Here is an 18,983-nt window from a genome sequence, read left to right as displayed (position 1 = left end):
CCCGTAGCCTTCCTGAACAGCCAGAGGCTGAGAGAAGGACGGGTCACAAACAGCCGTATAGCCACATGGATGATGGCACTCCAAGGCTACGACATCGAAGTGAAGTACGCTCAGAACAACAAGATGGCCCTGGGAAAAGGATTGGCGGAGTGCCACCATTGTGATGAAGATGAACGATCAGACCCCATCTCTCTCCCAACAACCACTCCATCACTGCCTTCCAACCACCGCTATTATGAAGAAAACGTCTGCGAAGATCTTCCCAAGGTCTATGTTGATGGCTGCTCGTTCCACCACGAGAGCCAGCTCCGGGCAGGAGATGGCATTGCCTGGGTCAACTACAGCAGCAGCGAACCAACTCACTACAACCTAGGACCCAAGACCAGCCAGTACGCAGAGATCGCTGCTATACTCATCGTCCTTCAACAAGCAGTCAAGCTGGCCATAACGCAGTTGGTGATCTGTTCAGATTCAAACTATGCCCGTCACAGTTTCATCTCCCATTTTCCTTTATGGAAGGAAAAAGGAATGAAAAATGCCAGGAACAAGGAAGTCAAGCACTCAGAACTCTTCCTGACCTGTGATCAATTGGTAACCGACCAAGGGCTGATAGTTTACTGGAAGAAAGTCAAAGGTCACTCCCAACTTGCTGGACCAGACAAAGACGGCAACGACGAAGCAGACAGACTAGCCAAGCTAGGAGCAGACGAAGGCGTGCACTGGGAACTACAGGGCGATGGACTTCAAAGTCCCCAAAACTGCGTAGTGAACGCGATCACCCGACGACAGGCAAGGGAGAGACAAGAGAACCCCCAAGCCTGCGACCAGATCGTAAACCCGAAGACACAGACTTGGTTGCCATGCAGGAACAGGATCCCGTCATCAGTGCCATCCGCCAGATAGTCGCGACACCTCCCCTGCAAAACTCGCAACCATTTACTGACCAACCCAAGGAGATACGAGCATATCAAACGGCTCTACCCCACCTAAAGATGGAAAAGGATCTGCTCGTCTACACCCGTAATGGCCAAGGACCAAACCGGTGGGTCGTTCCGACCGACCATAGGGGGGTAATGCTATCCCACGCTCACGATTCCCTTGTCGGTGGCCATAGAGGTTACAAGGCTACTCTAAATACCCTCCAGCAAGTCGGGTACTGGCCATCAATGGCCAGTGACACCCAATCATACGTCCGAGGGTGCCTTACCTGTTGCCAGTTCCAACCGTCATCACCACTGAATCGCGCCCCACTTCAAGGAAGGGGGGTGTCATTTCCATGGTCTCACCTTCAGATCGACTGGATTGGACCGGTCCCAAAGTCATCACGAGGTAACAAGTACCTGCTCACCGTTACTGGTGCCTTCACCAAATGGGTGGAATGTCTCCCAGCATCCAACGACACAGCCGTCACCACAGCAGTCCTACTGCTAAATCATGTGTTCAGCCGCTGGGGCCTACCACTCTCCATTGATTCGGACCGGGGAACCCATTTCACATCTCACGTCATGACCTCCCTCTGTGACATACTTGGAGTTGAAGTCAAATTCCACATCTCCCATCATCCCCAATCATCAGGCCAAGTGGAACGTGCCAACCGGACCATTATCCACATGCTGAAGAAGTACGTAGGAAGCAATGGAAAGGACTGGGACGTAAAACTTCCCCTGGTGCTGATGGCGATCAGGTCCACCCCGCACCGCTCCACAGGTGTCACCCCCTTTGAGATGATGACAGGTAGACAAATGACTCTTCCCCTGCATCTGCTGTACCATGCTGAAGACCTCAGCGTCATGACCGCATACACTGCACATCAATACGTGGCAGAGCTACGTGACCATCTGAAGACGACCTTTGCACTGGCACAAGAAACTCTGGAGGCCAGTGTGAAAGCTTCAAAAGCATACTATGACCGGAAAACTTCCCACCGTGAATACGAAGTGGGTGACAAGGTTTTCTACTTCAAGTTCATAAAACCAGTGGGGGTCTCCAAGAAATTCCTCCCCAGCTGGATAGGTCCCTTTGAGGTCGTGGGGAAACTCTCACCGGTTGCATACCGAATCAGGATCCCGAAACAGAGAAGACCCCCCACATACAAATGGGTCCACTCAAACCAAATCAAGCCATATCAACCTTCCCCAATCTCAGGAGCAGAGGCCACCCCCACACCAGAAAGGGGGGAGGCAGCCCAACTCCTAGATGAAACCCACTGAACCACTCACAGCATCAATAGTTGCTTGCGTTAAGTTCAACCCGCCAGCATGCACTAGTAAAAATTTTCATTCCATTAAATATTAACTAGGGTTTATTTGTTTCAGGATGATGCTCCTTTGGATCCTCGGCATATTCCTCAGTCCCAAAATGGTTCAACCGGTTCAGGTGGTTGAGCAAGGCCCGCCAACCGGAATTGTTCTCCAAAACACACCTGGCCTCTTCATCACGCGTTGCGGACTTTACACTCAAATAGTCTACGTCCGACTGGACCCCTGGGATGTGTATAGACATCACATCCGTAACCCCCCACAGCCGACTGAGGGGAGGTTAAGTGCGATCCAAACGCATGATACAGTGGGACATGCCAAGCAGACCACTAGGCATATGCTCGAGCAACTGCAAAAGTTGTTGGTCACTGAGAAAGACCTCAGTAACCAAAAGAGACCAAAAAGGTTCCTCGGGGCCCTAGTCCTTGCCGCGTCCGCTATCGGGTCACTGTTCTCTATTGGCCTATCAGCAGCCAACTCAATCAGCATCGGTGCGCTACAAAGACATATGAGTGAACTAGATGACGAAATACCAGAAATCCAACAGAGACTTAACCTCCAACAAAACCAGTTACAGGACCTGGGAAAAACCCTCCAGGGCACTGTACTGGCTGTCAACCTCCACTCTGCTCTCCTAAACAATACCCTGCATGCCTTAGACACTCTGTCAGTTATCGTGAGGGACGATATAACGTATGTTCAAGTAGTTAAAGACTTAATGCAGGACCTCTTAAGAGAAGTTAGTTCCACTGTCAACAGCTTAAGTGCCGGTAGGATCCCCACCTATCTAGTGTCTTTAGATCTTGTTGAAAGAATCTTGCAGTCAGCTACCACTACGATCGTGCAGCCCTCTCAGGTACACCTGGCATTTAGTCTTGGCAGCGCAATCCCTATATCAGTTGATCCACAGAACCTCGAAATAGGATTCATTGTCAACCTACCTATCATTGAACAACAGAACGTGTACCACCTAAAGACCGTTCTCAATGTAGGATTCTGGCAGGGAAACACACATGTTAACCTTAAAACACCACCATTACTCGCCTACCATGACGAAAACCCCTCGCTCTATCTCATCCCAAATTTAAGTTTGTGCACGAAAACGAAGGACATACATTGGATTTGTCCTAGCACCGCCTTTATCAGGGATGTTACTAATTACCTCTGTGGTCTGCGAGCCAATGCTCCAGAACAAAAGTGCCAAGGCAGCATGTCCACCAGATCTGAGGAAACCCCTACAAGAGTAGAGCGAGCTGGTGACAAATGGTTGGTTAACACACCCGCCACTGAAGCCATAATGGCCTATGACCGTCATGATTCATCCACTAAACTAAGACTGTTAAACCAGACGATGTTCTTGGTGGTTCCTCAAGGAGCCACTGTACATATTGGTGACATTGTCCTCCATCACCTCAACTCCGACAGACACGACGCGGAGATTGAGATCATGGACGCCTTTCAGGGTCACAACCTTACGATTGACACCACTATCCGACAACAGCTTATAGCTGAAGGAACCAAAGAGGTAAAGTTCAATGTTAGGTCAACTGGACTTACCACCGAATTTGGTAAAAACTTTCATCGGATGTCAACAATTACAGAACATCCCATTAGCATGATCGCGCTGGGACTGCTCCTTAGTGGATGGGTTATTACGATAGGTGTGGCTTTCCTTCTGCACCGATACATTCAGAAACTCCAAGCGAAATTGGACTCACTCCTTTTCGTTCCACAAAGAAAGGCTAAGAAAGCTCCCCGGTCTACCCAAGACATCCCATTTGTCTAAGAAAGTTTCTTTCTATCTTTTTTGTGCCGCTTTTCCTTTCCTTTCTTTTCATTTCACCTTTCGTATCAATTCATAGGTATGTTACAATTACTGCCGATAACATTGTGTGAAACTGAAATTGTGTGCTGTGTTTTAGAAATAGTAGATAGTCTCTCTGCCTAGATTATGCCTCTGTCTGCCCAGACATCACTGTCTCACTCTGTCAAGGTTATGCCTCCGTCTGCCCAGACATATATGCTCTCTCTCTGCCAAGGACACATCTCATGTAAAATGAACTGACTTTCACTGTTCCCACTTCACTCAAGGATTATCACATGGATTATAATTGGACTGTAGACCCTTGTTTGCTCTAAAAAACCGCGATCAACGTCCCACTCTCCAGACCAAAGGGGAGATGTTGGGCCTACCAGGGACAAAGAGGCCACAGACCTGAGGCCTTGTGTCACATTCCAATCCATGTTACAGTATTCTGGAGGGAAAAGTTTGAGCTCCCCCAAACTACAGTGACCCCTGCTGTGTCTCTAGCCGCGCCTCAGATTTGATCTCTGACCCCCCTATTGGCCTGAGACCTTTAGCCCCGCCGGAGGGGGGGAGCCAGTTCACAGATACTATTTAACTTCAGACTCATCTCAAGTCTTCCTTTCCAGTTCCAGATACAGTAGAGCTAGCATCTCAGTTTAGTTCTTATTGTAGAGGACACAAAGGAAACACATATTGCAGCTGTTTGACCTTTCTTAAGTTTTACTTCTAAAACTTTATCTTTTTGTAGTTCACTTTTAGTCTAAAGCTACCTTTTTCTAATCCAGTTTAAGCTTAACTTATTCTTCTTTAGTACATTGTAAGCTTATTTTTCCTTATTTTTTTTCTTGAAGCTTTTAATTTGAATAAGCTTCTTTTTAAGTTGCTTTTATTTTGAAGAGAGCGCGGCAGAGAATCCCCTCACTCGCTGGCCGAGCTCAGAGACATTTCCCCCGCCATCTACGGACAATCCGGACACGGTTGTCCCTTCCTGCAGACGGGCACAGACTTTGCCAAGGAGAACGAAAAGCATCCTCTCCGTTTCAGCCCAGCGTCATCCCGCCGCGGCCGCGGCTCCGTGATCATCTTCCTGAGGCCAGGAAATCATCCACTTCCTCCTTCCGGGATTCGCGCTACCACGGTCGTGCACGAAACCCCGCGAAGCAACACGAAGTAAGAGACATATGTCTGGGCATAGTTTAGTTTTATACTTAGTGTGTCTTATTTGAGTGTAAATTGATAGAAAGACCGCCGTGTCGATCTTATTGTGAAAAGCGCGCGGTGACGACCTGGCGCTTCCGGTTTGATTCGGCTCCCTTCAGGTCGGCCTCACTGAGTCGTGAATCTGTTAAAAGGACACCTCTCACGTAACTGGTTTGCCGGTTTCACTGTGAGATCGCCTCTGACGGCGTTTTTAAGATCATCTCCGATCTGTGTTACTACTTGTTCTCTCTCTCTCTCTCTCTGTTGTTCTCTCACATCCGCCGACACACACATCCTCACACACACACATACACACAGTCACCTTATACATAGCCATTCTGATACCCAGGGCCCCTGAACGCACCTCGACGCCGTTCGGCTCTAGAGCTAAACAAAGACAAAGAACCCCATTTTTCATCTCTCAGCCTTTGTCTCACGAGTGTTTAAGTCAGCCATCTTTGACCATCTTGGCTCTAAGCCCTCGACGCCATTCGGCTAAAGCTAAGCTAAGATAAAGAATCCCTTTGTTCTCACTCAGCCTTTGTCGCACGTGGGTTCAAGTCGGCCATCTTTGATCAGTCTGATTCTAAGCCACATGGTTCGGCGGCCATCGACTGTAATACACATCGAGGCCTGCCTCCATTCAGGACTCTAAACTTCTTAGGCGACTCCGCCATCTTGAGTTGTAGTTCTGGCTTATTACATCACCAATTTTGTAGTCAACCACCAGGGTTAAGCCGGCCCTCTTAAGACTCGTGAGTCATCGACCCCCCTTCTTCCTCTCTCTCTCCCACACACAGACACACACACACACACACACACTCACACACTCACACACACACTCACACACACACATACACATACAAACACAGCTTTATCAGAAGTATTGCAGTGTGATATATTGTGATGAATGTGATGTGGCTGTATTGTGTATAGCGGATTGTGTTAAGTGAAGAATCATTTTAAACAACATTGACTTTTATATCTTTTTAATAAATCCTCTTTTATACTTAAAGTATTTGGATCTTGTGATTATTTGTGCATGATATTGTGAACACAGTTGGATAACTATAGCCAGTTTTCTAACTCAAGCCTTCACTGTTAATTATATAATCCTTAATATCAAATATTGAGATTATCAATTTAACTTTATCAGATGAGACTGATATTTATAGACTAAGTTGTTGGTCCCTGTTTACCAGGGTGGTGCCCTCTTCGATTATTAATATAGATAGTATTATTCTTAAATTGATAATTTTATTGTTTTGACTAATTATTTCATTATTCTTGGTTGATAACCTTAACATTGTTAATTGATAGCTTGTACTTTCTAATTGATAATAACTTGTTTTCCATTAATAGTTTGTTATTCTTTGATTGATTATTCTTAAGTTTTTTATTGATTATTTAATTATTCTTAATTGATAAACTTTATTATTCTCAAATTACTGATTTAATAATTCTTAATTGTTAAACTTCCTTATTTACTCATTAATAGTTTTATTGTTATTTGATTACTGATCATCTTCAATTAATAATCTAATTATTTTTAGATAAATAATCTTTATTGTTTCAATAATCATATTCCATGATTATTGATAATTAGCCAACAACGAGTCACCCTTCTATTGCACAACATAAGTCAGATACCTTTCCCCGGCTGGTTGGAAGTAGAGATGTTCTCCAGACGAGGCGCAGCACTGACGTGGTTCCTCTGTTCCACTGTTTCACATGAGATACAAACAGGTTCAGCACTTTCTCACATCACACGTTCACTCACAATCTGCCGTTTGTCCACTGTGCCGTACAGGCATGAGTGTAGGATCCTTACCAACATGCAGGGTGATGATGCACCTGGGTTTCAGTCTGGGGATCAAACATGTGTAATCTCCTCTGTCAGACATCTTCACAGAGGAGATCTGCACTGAGACGTTTCCACTGATCAGGCCTCTGAGGTCCAGTGTGGTTCTGTGTCTGTACTGCTCCATCTGGACATCAAGGAGGACTCTTCTGTCTCGATACAGGAGGACGAACTGCCTGGGGTCAGTTCTTGTAACTTCCACCGTGTAATTCCTCAAGTTGACCGAGGGAACAACAAGTCCACACCAAAGACTCACGTCTTCACCTTCTTCCACCGTTACTGACAGACTCGAACATGTGGGATGAGATCCACCTGAGAAAACACAGAACACATTTAGTCCTGTTCACATCACACAGAGCTGATGCCTCTCAGGACAGATGTGGTGTCAGTGTGAACATGGATTAATAAACCCACCAGACACAAGTCGGGCAATGAGCAGTAAAGTGAACAGAGTCTTGTCCATTTTCCAGAGTTTTGTCCGCAGCAGAGCCGGCTGCAGGTCCTGTTCTCACGCTAAGATTTTCACTGATCTGGAGCTGATGTCCTGTGCAGATAAAACTGCAGAGTGCAACCATTTATACTCGTAATGTTCGGGATTTGTATAAGGCCCTCCCTCGACTCACATTGGGCAAATCAGATCGCAGGGGTGTGTGTCTGGAGAGTCGGATGCACAAAGGGGGCGTGTCTGGAAAGACGCCTCTCGAAAGTAAACAGTTCAATCCGCATTGGTTCTGCGTAATGTTCAGTCGGAGCGAACCAGCGCGTGTCCGCGGCTCTGGAGAGCGACGCTCAGAGACAGAGGAAGACGGAGCGGGTCTAACAGCCGAGTTTTGGTGTCTGCTGCTTCTGCTTCAGAGGAGAGGAGCGGAAAGAGGATTGATATCAACACACTGAGGTCACAACACTTCATGTCGGACATGGTGACATGTGCTGTGTGATTGCATTTTTTATCACATGTAATGAACAGACTGATAACTGTCATGTTCTGAAATCTACATCTGTAATAGACAACTTTGTTTCTATCAAGAAAATCAGCAAGTATTTCAGTTGCTGCATTTCATTAACTGTAATCATTCAGTATACGTTGTTCACAATATCACATCAACACAGGGAAGCAAGGTTTTGTTAAAGCGGATTTTAATTTTCAGGAACTGACTGTCATCATGCTGCTATTACATTAAATTACATTGTACAGTATTTGAGATTATGTTGAATTTCATTTAAAACAATAATAAACAGACAAGTAAATCACATGACAATTGTTTACAGTGCGGAAGTTACACTGTAACAGTCCGCGTCACACTCGCGCTGTGGGTTTTACGCGATGTCCTCGCCGCCGGTCTACGGATAGAATAAAGCGAGCGGACGGACGGAAGTTGCATCCGCGCAGGACATCAGCTCCTTTGGGAACATGCGAGCAAAGCGATGATGGAAGCGACACTGATGGGATCGGTTCCAGAATGTCCCCGTGGTTAACTCTTTAGCTTCAGGGGGGCGAACATCAAAACAGCAAACACAAACCACCTGAAGGGAGCAACCTGAACTTATCTATACTGAAGTGAAAGGAACCAAAAGACATGTTCCTAAACTCACTCCTCATCCAGAAACAGGAGAAAACATGGGTTCAACTCAAATGATACCCACCCCCCAAACCGGGCTGGGACATCAACAACAGATCTTAAGACACTTTACAAGGAACAGTTCTGACCGGCAGCAATGATCGCTGTGTACACACCGAACGCGCATTTCTCCGCGCCGGTCGGCCAGTGATTCTGCTTCCTCCGCTGGATGCTGTTTGCTTCATTCAATGGTGATGATGGTCTTCATAGCAACCCTTATACGCATCCCCGAAGGGAGTGTGAACATGGTCGAGTGTGTTCGCACCCCGCGTAGGACAGCTGATGTCTGCAGGACTTTCCTCATCTTGGCGTTGTTAAAATCACCGGCCACCATACACGCAGCCTCGGGCCAGGATGTCTCGGTCCTGTCGATAACTGCATGCAGCTCGTCCAGGGCCTGATGTCGGCATGTGGCGGAATGTGCACCGCTGTTATTACGACAGATGTAAACTCCCTCGGGATGAAATAAGGTCGGCATCTGTTCACGAGCTGCTCCAGGTCCGGAGAACATCCCGAAGAAATAATCTCCACATCTGAGCGCCACACATTGTTCTCCATGCAGCAGACACCTCTTCCCTTGCTCTTCCCCGAGTTTGTTGTCCGGTCCTGGCGCTGAAGGGAGACCCCCTCGGGAACCATGGCGGAGTCCGGGATCGAGCCAAGTCTCCGTGAAAATCATCACGTTACAAAAAGTCAGACTGCCAGTCAGAACTGTTCCTTGTAAAGTGTCTTGAGATCTGTTGTTGATGTCCCAGCCCGGTTTGGGGGGTGGGTATCATTTGAGTTGAACCCATGTTTTCTTCTGTTTCTGGATGAGGAGTCAGGTTAGGAACATGTCTTTTGGTTCCTTTAACTTCAGTATAGGTCAGTTCAGGTTGCTCCCTTCAGGTGGTTTGTGTTTGCTGTTTTGCTGTTCGTCTCCCCTGAAGCTAAAGAGTTAACCACGGGGACATTCTGGGACCGATCCCATCAGTGTCGCTTCCATCATCGCTTTGCTCGCGTGTCCCCACAAGAGCTGATGTCCTGCACTGACAGACTGCAGAGTGCAGCCTTTATAGTCGTAGAGGGAGCGTGTCATGATCGGGATTTACACCTCCCATTTTGCTAATTGCCCGCCGGATCCAATCGCTGGATAACGATTCTGAGAGCCGATGCACAAAGGGGCGTGTCTGGAGAGCCAAATGCACAAAGGGGCGTGTCTGGAGAGACGCCTCTCGAAAGTAAACTGTTCAAACCGCATTGGTTCTGCGTAATGTTCGGTCGGAGCGAACCAGCGCGTGTCCGCGGCTCTGGAGAGCGACGCTCAGAGACAGAGGAAGACGGAGCGGGTCTAACAGCCGAGTGTTGGTGTCTGTTGCTTCTGCTTCAGGGGCTGTGCCATCAGGCGCACAGTGCACAGAGCGCACAGGAGTTCACTTCCAAGAAATGAAGAAACTTTGCAATTAATATCCCAGAGGAGGTGAGGATCCACTGATGTGAGGGAATCGATCCGATGCTCTAAATAAATAAATACTGCGGACGAGGAGGAAGCGAGTGCAACCTTTTATCCTCATAATGTTTGGGATTTACAATCGCCGGGATTTGTATAAGGCCCTCCCTCGACCCACATTCGGCAAATCAGATCACTTCAGCTTTGCCCACCTTCCTAGAGGCAGAAACTCAAACGTGACAGACCGGTGACTCGCACCATTCAGCGGTGGACCGACAAATATCAAAAGTAAAGTGTTCAACTGTGTTGGAACCCTCTGCGACAGGCTGCGCATCGCGACGATGTGAACATCACATCTGATCTGAGTAACATGGGAGCGGAAAGGAGGCGACCAGGTTCGCTCGGGGCTGCGCATCGCTCGGGAAAACACACTGGGAAATTAATTTAAACGATATCAATGACATATTATAAATAAATTATCAAATATGTGTCCCGTATTTAAGCGTTCCCTGCTGTTCTTCTGGAGTTTCAATTTCCCCGAGTTTTCCCCCTCACATGATTAAATGTGTCCTCCGCCCCCCCACTACAAGCACACAAGCAGACAGACAGAGAAAGAGAGGGGGGGGGGGTGCTATGAAGACCATCATCATTTACCCCGAACCCCTACATTGAACGGAGCATATACAACCCGCGGAGAAAGCAGAATCACGGGCTGACGGGCGCGGAGCAATGCAAAGTCTCATGTGAACAGCCCGGCTGCTGTGCGTCACAGAGTTACGCGACGCTTCCGCATCTGGCGACAACCCGAAGAGAAAAGACCTGACGCGGAAAGCATCGGTGCTGAGCGCGATCACAGCCGAAGTGAACAGCGCCACTGAGTTACATGAGAGCGGGCGTGAACCCGGCGTGACACGCACTGCTGCCAGTCAGACTGCCGGTCAGAACGGATCCGTGTAACGTGTCGTAACATCTGTTGGTGATGTTCCAGCCCGGTGTGGTACGAACTCCCGAATACTATATTTCACGAATCCAAAGTCGACCTCCTGTGGAGACACCTTTCTTTCAAATGCAATCATTATAGTCTCTTTTCTCTGTGCTCCCCGTGTCAGTCTCTCAGCACGTGTCACCATGTCCGACATGAAGTGTTGTGACCTCAGTGTGTTGATATCAATCCTCTTTCCGCTTCTCTCCTCTGAAGCAGAAGCAGCAGACACCAACACTCGGCTGTTAGACCCGCTCCGTCTTCTCTGTCTCTGAGCGTCGCCGAGTCATTAATAGGTTTTATTAATTATATCTTATAACACTGTGCGTGTATCATCGAATCCCTGCAGTGAACGGGACTGTGCCATCAGGCGCACAGTGCACAGAGCGCACAGGAGATTACTTTCATGAAATGAAGAAACTTTCCAAATTATATCCCAGAGTAGGTGAGGATCCACTGATGTGAGGGAATCGATCCGATGCTCTAAATAAATAAATACTGCCGTGACACTGGTGCGGGGTTCTGCTCGATGTGTGACTGCGGACGAGGAGGAAGCGAGGGTTCAGCGATTTCCGATCTCACACATTCTGTTATCCACAGCAGCGGCAGAGGACCAGTGTATTTTCTTTATTACTGACATCACTGCTGTCCCATATGGTTCTCCACCTCCACCTCACTAACAAACACCTCGATTTCAGGGTCAGAAAGATAACATTTGATGACTGAAAACCTTAATCCACCAAAGTGTCCTGTTTGATTTATAAGGAAAAGGTCCATGTACAATGTCCTCAGTACTTGTGATAAACAAATAAACGGTTCAATCACATGAACTGTGGCTTCAACATTTTAATATCAGAGGTTAAGCAGACACTTCATCACGTATATCTAATACAAACTTTTAAAGTGTTAACAGCAGTGAACATTTGTTATAGTAGTCGTTTCATTTCATCATCAACTTCATTCACTTAGATAATCTCTCTGTAATGCTCCAAGTGAGGGGACGTCTCTGCTCGCAGCTCACAGGGGCCTGTCCCTCTCCTTTCATCCGGTTGGACTAGGTCCTGGATGTAGACTGGATCCGATCCGGTTGCAACATGGTAACCAGTGAAGGGATCTTGGTCCTGTTGTCCTCTGCATCTCGTCACACAATTCCCTGTGAGACCTGAAAGTGGTTTTGAGACACTTGTTAAAAGCTCCATCTAAACTGGAGTAAATGCACTGAAAGTGAAATGCTACAGAGCAGAAATGGTCACTTACTGTTTCTTCCACTTCTCAGTCTGATGGAGTCCACCAACAGGAGAGCACCAAGAGGAAGAAGAACACAGAGGACCACAGCAACTACAATGGCTGCAACAGCACCTGCAGGAGTGAAGGCAAACAGAGAGGAGATGAATCTTCTTTTCACCAACATGACAGTGACTCATTCTGCAAGTTCCTCTGTGGTATACTGCTCTGGACTCAAACACAGAAGAACAGAGGATGAAGTGGAAAGTGAATAAAAGGCACGACTCCAGTTTTCTGGTGGATAATAAGTCAGATACCTTTCCCCGGCTGGTTGGAAGTAGAGTTTTTCTCCAGACTAGGCGCAGCACTGACGTGGTTCCTCTGTTCCACTGTTTCACATGAGATACAAACAGGTTCAGCACTTTCTCACATCACACGTTCACTCACAATCTGCCGTTTGTCCACTGTGCCGTACAGGCATGAGTGTAGGATCCTTACCAACATGCAGGGTGATGATGCACCTGGGTTTCAGTCTGGGGATCAAACATGTGTAATCTCCTCTGTCAGACATCTTCACAGAGGAGATCTGCACTGAGACGTTTCCACTGATCAGGCCTCTGAGGTCCAGTGTGGTTCTGTGTCTGTACTGCTCCATCTGGACATCAAGGAGGACTCTTCTGTCTCGATACAGGAGGACGAACTGCCTGGGGTCAGTTCTTGTAACTTCCACCGTGTAATTCCTCAAGTTGACCGAGGGAACAACAAGTCCACACCAAAGACTCACGTCTTCACCTTCTTCCACCGTTACTGACAGACTCGAACATGTGGGATGAGATCCACCTGAGAAAACACAGAACACATTTAGTCCTGTTCACATCACACAGAGCTGATGCCTCTCAGGACAGATGTGGTGTCAGTGTGAACATGGATTAATAAACCCACCAGACACAAGTCGGGCAATGAGCAGTAAAGTGAACAGAGTCTTGTCCATTTTCCAGAGTTTTGTCCGCAGCAGAGCCGGCTGCAGGTCCTGTTCTCACGCTAAGATTTTCACTGATCTGGAGCTGATGTCCTGTGCAGATAAAACTGCAGAGTGCAACCATTTATACTCGTAATGTTCGGGATTTGTATAAGGCCCTCCCTCGACTCACATTGGGCAAATCAGATCGCAGGGGTGTGTGTCTGGAGAGTCGGATGCACAAAGGGGGCGTGTCTGGAAAGACGCCTCTCGAAAGTAAACAGTTCAATCCGCATTGGTTCTGCGTAATGTTCAGTCGGAGCGAACCAGCGCGTGTCCGCGGCTCTGGAGAGCGACGCTCAGAGACAGAGGAAGACGGAGCGGGTCTAACAGCCGAGTTTTGGTGTCTGCTGCTTCTGCTTCAGAGGAGAGGAGCGGAAAGAGGATTGATATCAACACACTGAGGTCACAACACTTCATGTCGGACATGGTGACATGTGCTGTGTGATTGCATTTTTTATCACATGTAATGAACAGACTGATAACTGTCATGTTCTGAAATCTACATCTGTAATAGACAACTTTGTTTCTATCAAGAAAATCAGCAAGTATTTCAGTTGCTGCATTTCATTAACTGTAATCATTCAGTATACGTTGTTCACAATATCACATCAACACAGGGAAGCAAGGTTTTGTTAAAGCGGATTTTAATTTTCAGGAACTGACTGTCATCATGCTGCTATTACATTAAATTACATTGTACAGTATTTGAGATTATGTTGAATTTCATTTAAAACAATAATAAACAGACAAGTAAATCACATGACAATTGTTTACAGTGCGGAAGTTACACTGTAACAGTCCGCGTCACACTCGCGCTGTGGGTTTTACGCGATGTCCTCGCCGCCGGTCTACGGATAGAATAAAGCGAGCGGACGGACGGAAGTTGCATCCGCGCAGGACATCAGCTCCTTTGGGAACATGCGAGCAAAGCGATGATGGAAGCGACACTGATGGGATCGGTTCCAGAATGTCCCCGTGGTTAACTCTTTAGCTTCAGGGGGGCGAACATCAAAACAGCAAACACAAACCACCTGAAGGGAGCAACCTGAACTTATCTATACTGAAGTGAAAGGAACCAAAAGACATGTTCCTAAACTCACTCCTCATCCAGAAACAGGAGAAAACATGGGTTCAACTCAAATGATACCCACCCCCCAAACCGGGCTGGGACATCAACAACAGATCTTAAGACACTTTACAAGGAACAGTTCTGACCGGCAGCAATGATCGCTGTGTACACACCGAACGCGCATTTCTCCGCGCCGGTCGGCCAGTGATTCTGCTTCCTCCGCTGGATGCTGTTTGCTTCATTCAATGGTGATGATGGTCTTCATAGCAACCCTTATACGCATCCCCGAAGGGAGTGTGAACATGGTCGAGTGTGTTCGCACCCCGCGTAGGACAGCTGATGTCTGCAGGACTTTCCTCATCTTGGCGTTGTTAAAATCACCGGCCACCATACACGCAGCCTCGGGCCAGGATGTCTCGGTCCTGTCGATAACTGCATGCAGCTCGTCCAGGGCCTGATGTCGGCATGTGGCGGAATGTGCACCGCTGTTATTACGACAGATGTAAACTCCCTCGGGATGAAATAAGGTCGGCATCTGTTCACGAGCTGCTCCAGGTCCGGAGAACATCCCGAAGAAATAATCTCCACATCTGAGCGCCACACATTGTTCTCCATGCAGCAGACACCTCCTCCCTTGCTCTTCCCCGAGTTTGTTGTCCGGTCCTGGCGCTGAAGGGAGACCCCCTCGGGAACCATGGCGGAGTCCGGGATCGAGCCAAGTCTCCGTGAAAATCATCACGTTACAAAAAGTCAGACTGCCAGTCAGAACTGTTCCTTGTAAAGTGTCTTGAGATCTGTTGTTGATGTCCCAGCCCGGTTTGGGGGGTGGGTATCATTTGAGTTGAACCCATGTTTTCTTCTGTTTCTGGATGAGGAGTCAGGTTAGGAACATGTCTTTTGGTTCCTTTAACTTCAGTATAGGTCAGTTCAGGTTGCTCCCTTCAGGTGGTTTGTGTTTGCTGTTTTGCTGTTCGTCTCCCCTGAAGCTAAAGAGTTAACCACGGGGACATTCTGGGACCGATCCCATCAGTGTCGCTTCCATCATCGCTTTGCTCGCGTGTCCCCACAGGAGCTGATGTCCTGCACTGACAGACTGCAGAGTGCAGCCTTTATAGTCGTAGAGGGAGCGTGTCATGATCTGGATTTACACCTCCCATTTTGCTAATTGCCCGCCGGATCCAATCGCTGGATAACGATTCTGAGAGCCGATGCACAAAGGGGCGTGTCTGGAGAGCCAAATGCACAAAGGGGCGTGTCTGGAGAGACGCCTCTCGAAAGTAAACTGTTCAAACCGCATTGGTTCTGCGTAATGTTCGGTCGGAGCGAACCAGCGCGTGTCCGCGGCTCTGGAGAGCGACGCTCAGAGACAGAGGAAGACGGAGCGGGTCTAACAGCCGAGTGTTGGTGTCTGTTGCTTCTGCTTCAGGGGCTGTGCCATCAGGCGCACAGTGCACAGAGCGCACAGGAGTTCACTTCCAAGAAATGAAGAAACTTTGCAATTAATATCCCAGAGGAGGTGAGGATCCACTGATGTGAGGGAATCGATCCGATGCTCTAAATAAATAAATACTGCGGACGAGGAGGAAGCGAGTGCAACCTTTTATCCTCATAATGTTTGGGATTTACAATCACCGGGATTTGTATAAGGCCCTCCCTCGACCCACATTCGGCAAATCAGATCACTTCAGCTTTGCCCACCTTCCTAGAGGCAGAAACTCAAACGTGACAGACCGGTGACTCGCACCATTCAGCGGTGGACCGACAAATATCAAAAGTAAAGTGTTCAACTGTGTTGGAACCCTCTGCGACAGGCGGCGCATCGCGACGATGTGAACATCACATCTGATCTGAGTAACATGGGAGCGGAAAGGAGGCGACCAGGTTCGCTCGGGGCTGCGCATCGCTCGGGAAAACACACTGGGAAATTAATTTAAACGATATCAATGACATATTATAAATAAATTATCAAATATGTGTCCCGTATTTAAGCGTTCCCTGCTGTTCTTCTGGAGTTTCAATTTCCCCGAGTTTTCCCCCTCACATGATTAAATGTGTCCTCCGCCCCCCCACTACAAGCACACAAGCAGACAGACAGAGAAAGAGAGGGGGGGGGGGTGCTATGAAGACCATCATCATTTACCCCGAACCCCTACATTGAACGGAGCATATACAACCCGCGGAGAAAGCAGAATCACGGGCTGACGGGCGCGGAGCAATGCAAAGTCTCATGTGAACAGCCCGGCTGCTGTGCGTCACAGAGTTACGCGACGCTTCCGCATCTGGCGACAACCCGAAGAGAAAAGACCTGACGCGGAAAGCATCGGTGCTGAGCGCGATCACAGCCGAAGTGAACAGCGCCACTGAGTTACATGAGAGCTGGCGTGAACCCGGCGTGACGCGCACTGCTGCCAGTCAGACTGCCGGTCAGAACGGATCCGTGTAACGTGTCGTAACCAACATCTGTTGGTGATGTTCCAGCCCGGTGTGGTACGAACTCCCGAATACTATATTTCACGAATCCAAAGTCGACCTCCTGTGGAGACACCTTTCTTTCAAATGCAATCATTATAGTCTCTTTTCTCTGTGCTCCCCGTGTCAGTCTCTCAGCACGTGTCACCATGTCCGACATGAAGTGTTGTGACCTCAGTGTGTTGATATCAATCCTCTTTCCGCTCCTCTCCTCTGAAGCAGAAGCAGCAGACACCAACACTCGGCTGTTAGACCCGCTCCGTCTTCTCTGTCTCTGAGCGTCGCTCTCCAGAGCCGCGGACACGCGCTTGTTCGCTCCGACCGAACATTACGCAGACGTGAGGTGATGAACTGAAGCAGATTATTGATCCAATTCATCATTTACATTAAAACCAACAGCTTAGTTTTTCTCGCAAACAATATCTGTTCCACACGCACCTTTTTATATAAAAATATATGAAACAACTTACAGCAAATTACGTTCAGATTCCATTTAACAGCGGAGTTACAGAGCCGAGTCATTAATAGGTTTTATTAATTATATCTTATAACACTGTGCGTGTATCATCGAATCCCTGCAGTGAACGGGACTGTGCCATCAGGCGCACAGTGCACAGAGCGCACAGGAGATTACTTTCATGAAATGAAGAAACTTTCCAAATTATATCCCAGAGTAGGTGAGGATCCACTGATGTGAGGGAATCGATCCGATGCTCTAAATAAATAAATACTGCCGTGACACTGGTGCGGGGTTCTGCTCGATGTGTGACTGCGGACGAGGAGGAAGCGAGGGTTCAGCGATTTCTGATCTCACACATTCTGTTATCCACAGCAGCGGCAGAGGACCAGTGTATTTTCTTTATTACTGACATCACTGCTGTCCCATATGGTTCTCCACCTCCACCTCACTAACAAACACCTCGATTTCAGGGTCAGAAAGATAACATTTGATGACTGAAAACCTTAATCCACCAAAGTGTCCTGTTTGATTTATAAGGAAAAGGTCCATGTACAATGTCCTCAGTACTTGTCATAAACAAATAAACGGTTCAATCACATGAACTGTGGCTTCAACATTTTAATATCAGAGGTTAAGCAGACACTTCATCACGTATATCTAATACAAACTTTTAAAGTGTTAACAGCAGTGAACATTTGTTATAGAAGTCGTTTCATTTCATCATCAACTTCATTCACTTAGATAATCTCTCTGTAATGCTCCAAGTGAGGGGACGTCTCTGCTCGCAGCTCACAGGGGCCTGTCCCTCTCCTTTCATCCGGTTGGACCGGGTCCTGGATGTAGACTGGACCCGATCCGGTTGCAACATGGTAACCAGTGAAGGGATCTTGGTCCTGTTGTCCTCTGCATCTCGTCACACAATTCCCTGTGAGACCTGAAAGTGGTTTTGAGACACTTGTTAAAAGCTCCATCTAAACTGGAGTAAATGCACTGAAAGTGAAATGCTACAGAGCAGAAATGGTCACTTACTGTTTCTTCCACTTCTCAGTCTGATGAAGTCCACCAACAGGAGAGCACCAAGAGGAAGAAGAACACAGAGGACCACAGCAACAACAATGGCTGCAACAGCACCTGCAGGAGTGAAGGCAAACAGAGAGGAGATGAATCTTCTTTTCACCAACATGACAGTGACTCATTCTGCAAGTTCCTCTGTGGTTTACTGCTCTGGACTCAAACACAGAAGAACAGAGGATGAAGTGGAAAGTGAATAAAAGGCACGACTCCAGTTTTCTAGTGGATAATTAGTCAGATACCTTTCCCCGGCTGGTTGGAAGTAGAGTTTTTCTCCAGACTAGGCGCAGCACTGACGTGGTTCCTCTGTTCCACTGTTTCACATGAGATACAAACAGGTTGAGCACTTTCTCACATCACACGTTCACTCACAATCTGCCGTTTGTCCACTGTGCCGTACAGGCATGAGTTCAGGATCCTTACCAACATGCAGGGTGATGATGCACCTGGGTTTCAGTCTGGGGATCAAACATGTGTAATCTCCTCTGTTAGACATCTTCACAGAGGAGATCT

This window comes from Limanda limanda, unplaced genomic scaffold (assembly GCF_963576545.1).
Source record: "Limanda limanda unplaced genomic scaffold, fLimLim1.1 SCAFFOLD_36, whole genome shotgun sequence".
NCBI lineage: Eukaryota > Metazoa > Chordata > Actinopteri > Pleuronectiformes > Pleuronectidae > Limanda > Limanda limanda.
The sequence above is the reverse complement of the archived record's forward strand: the minus strand, read 5'-3'. Positions refer to the sequence as shown.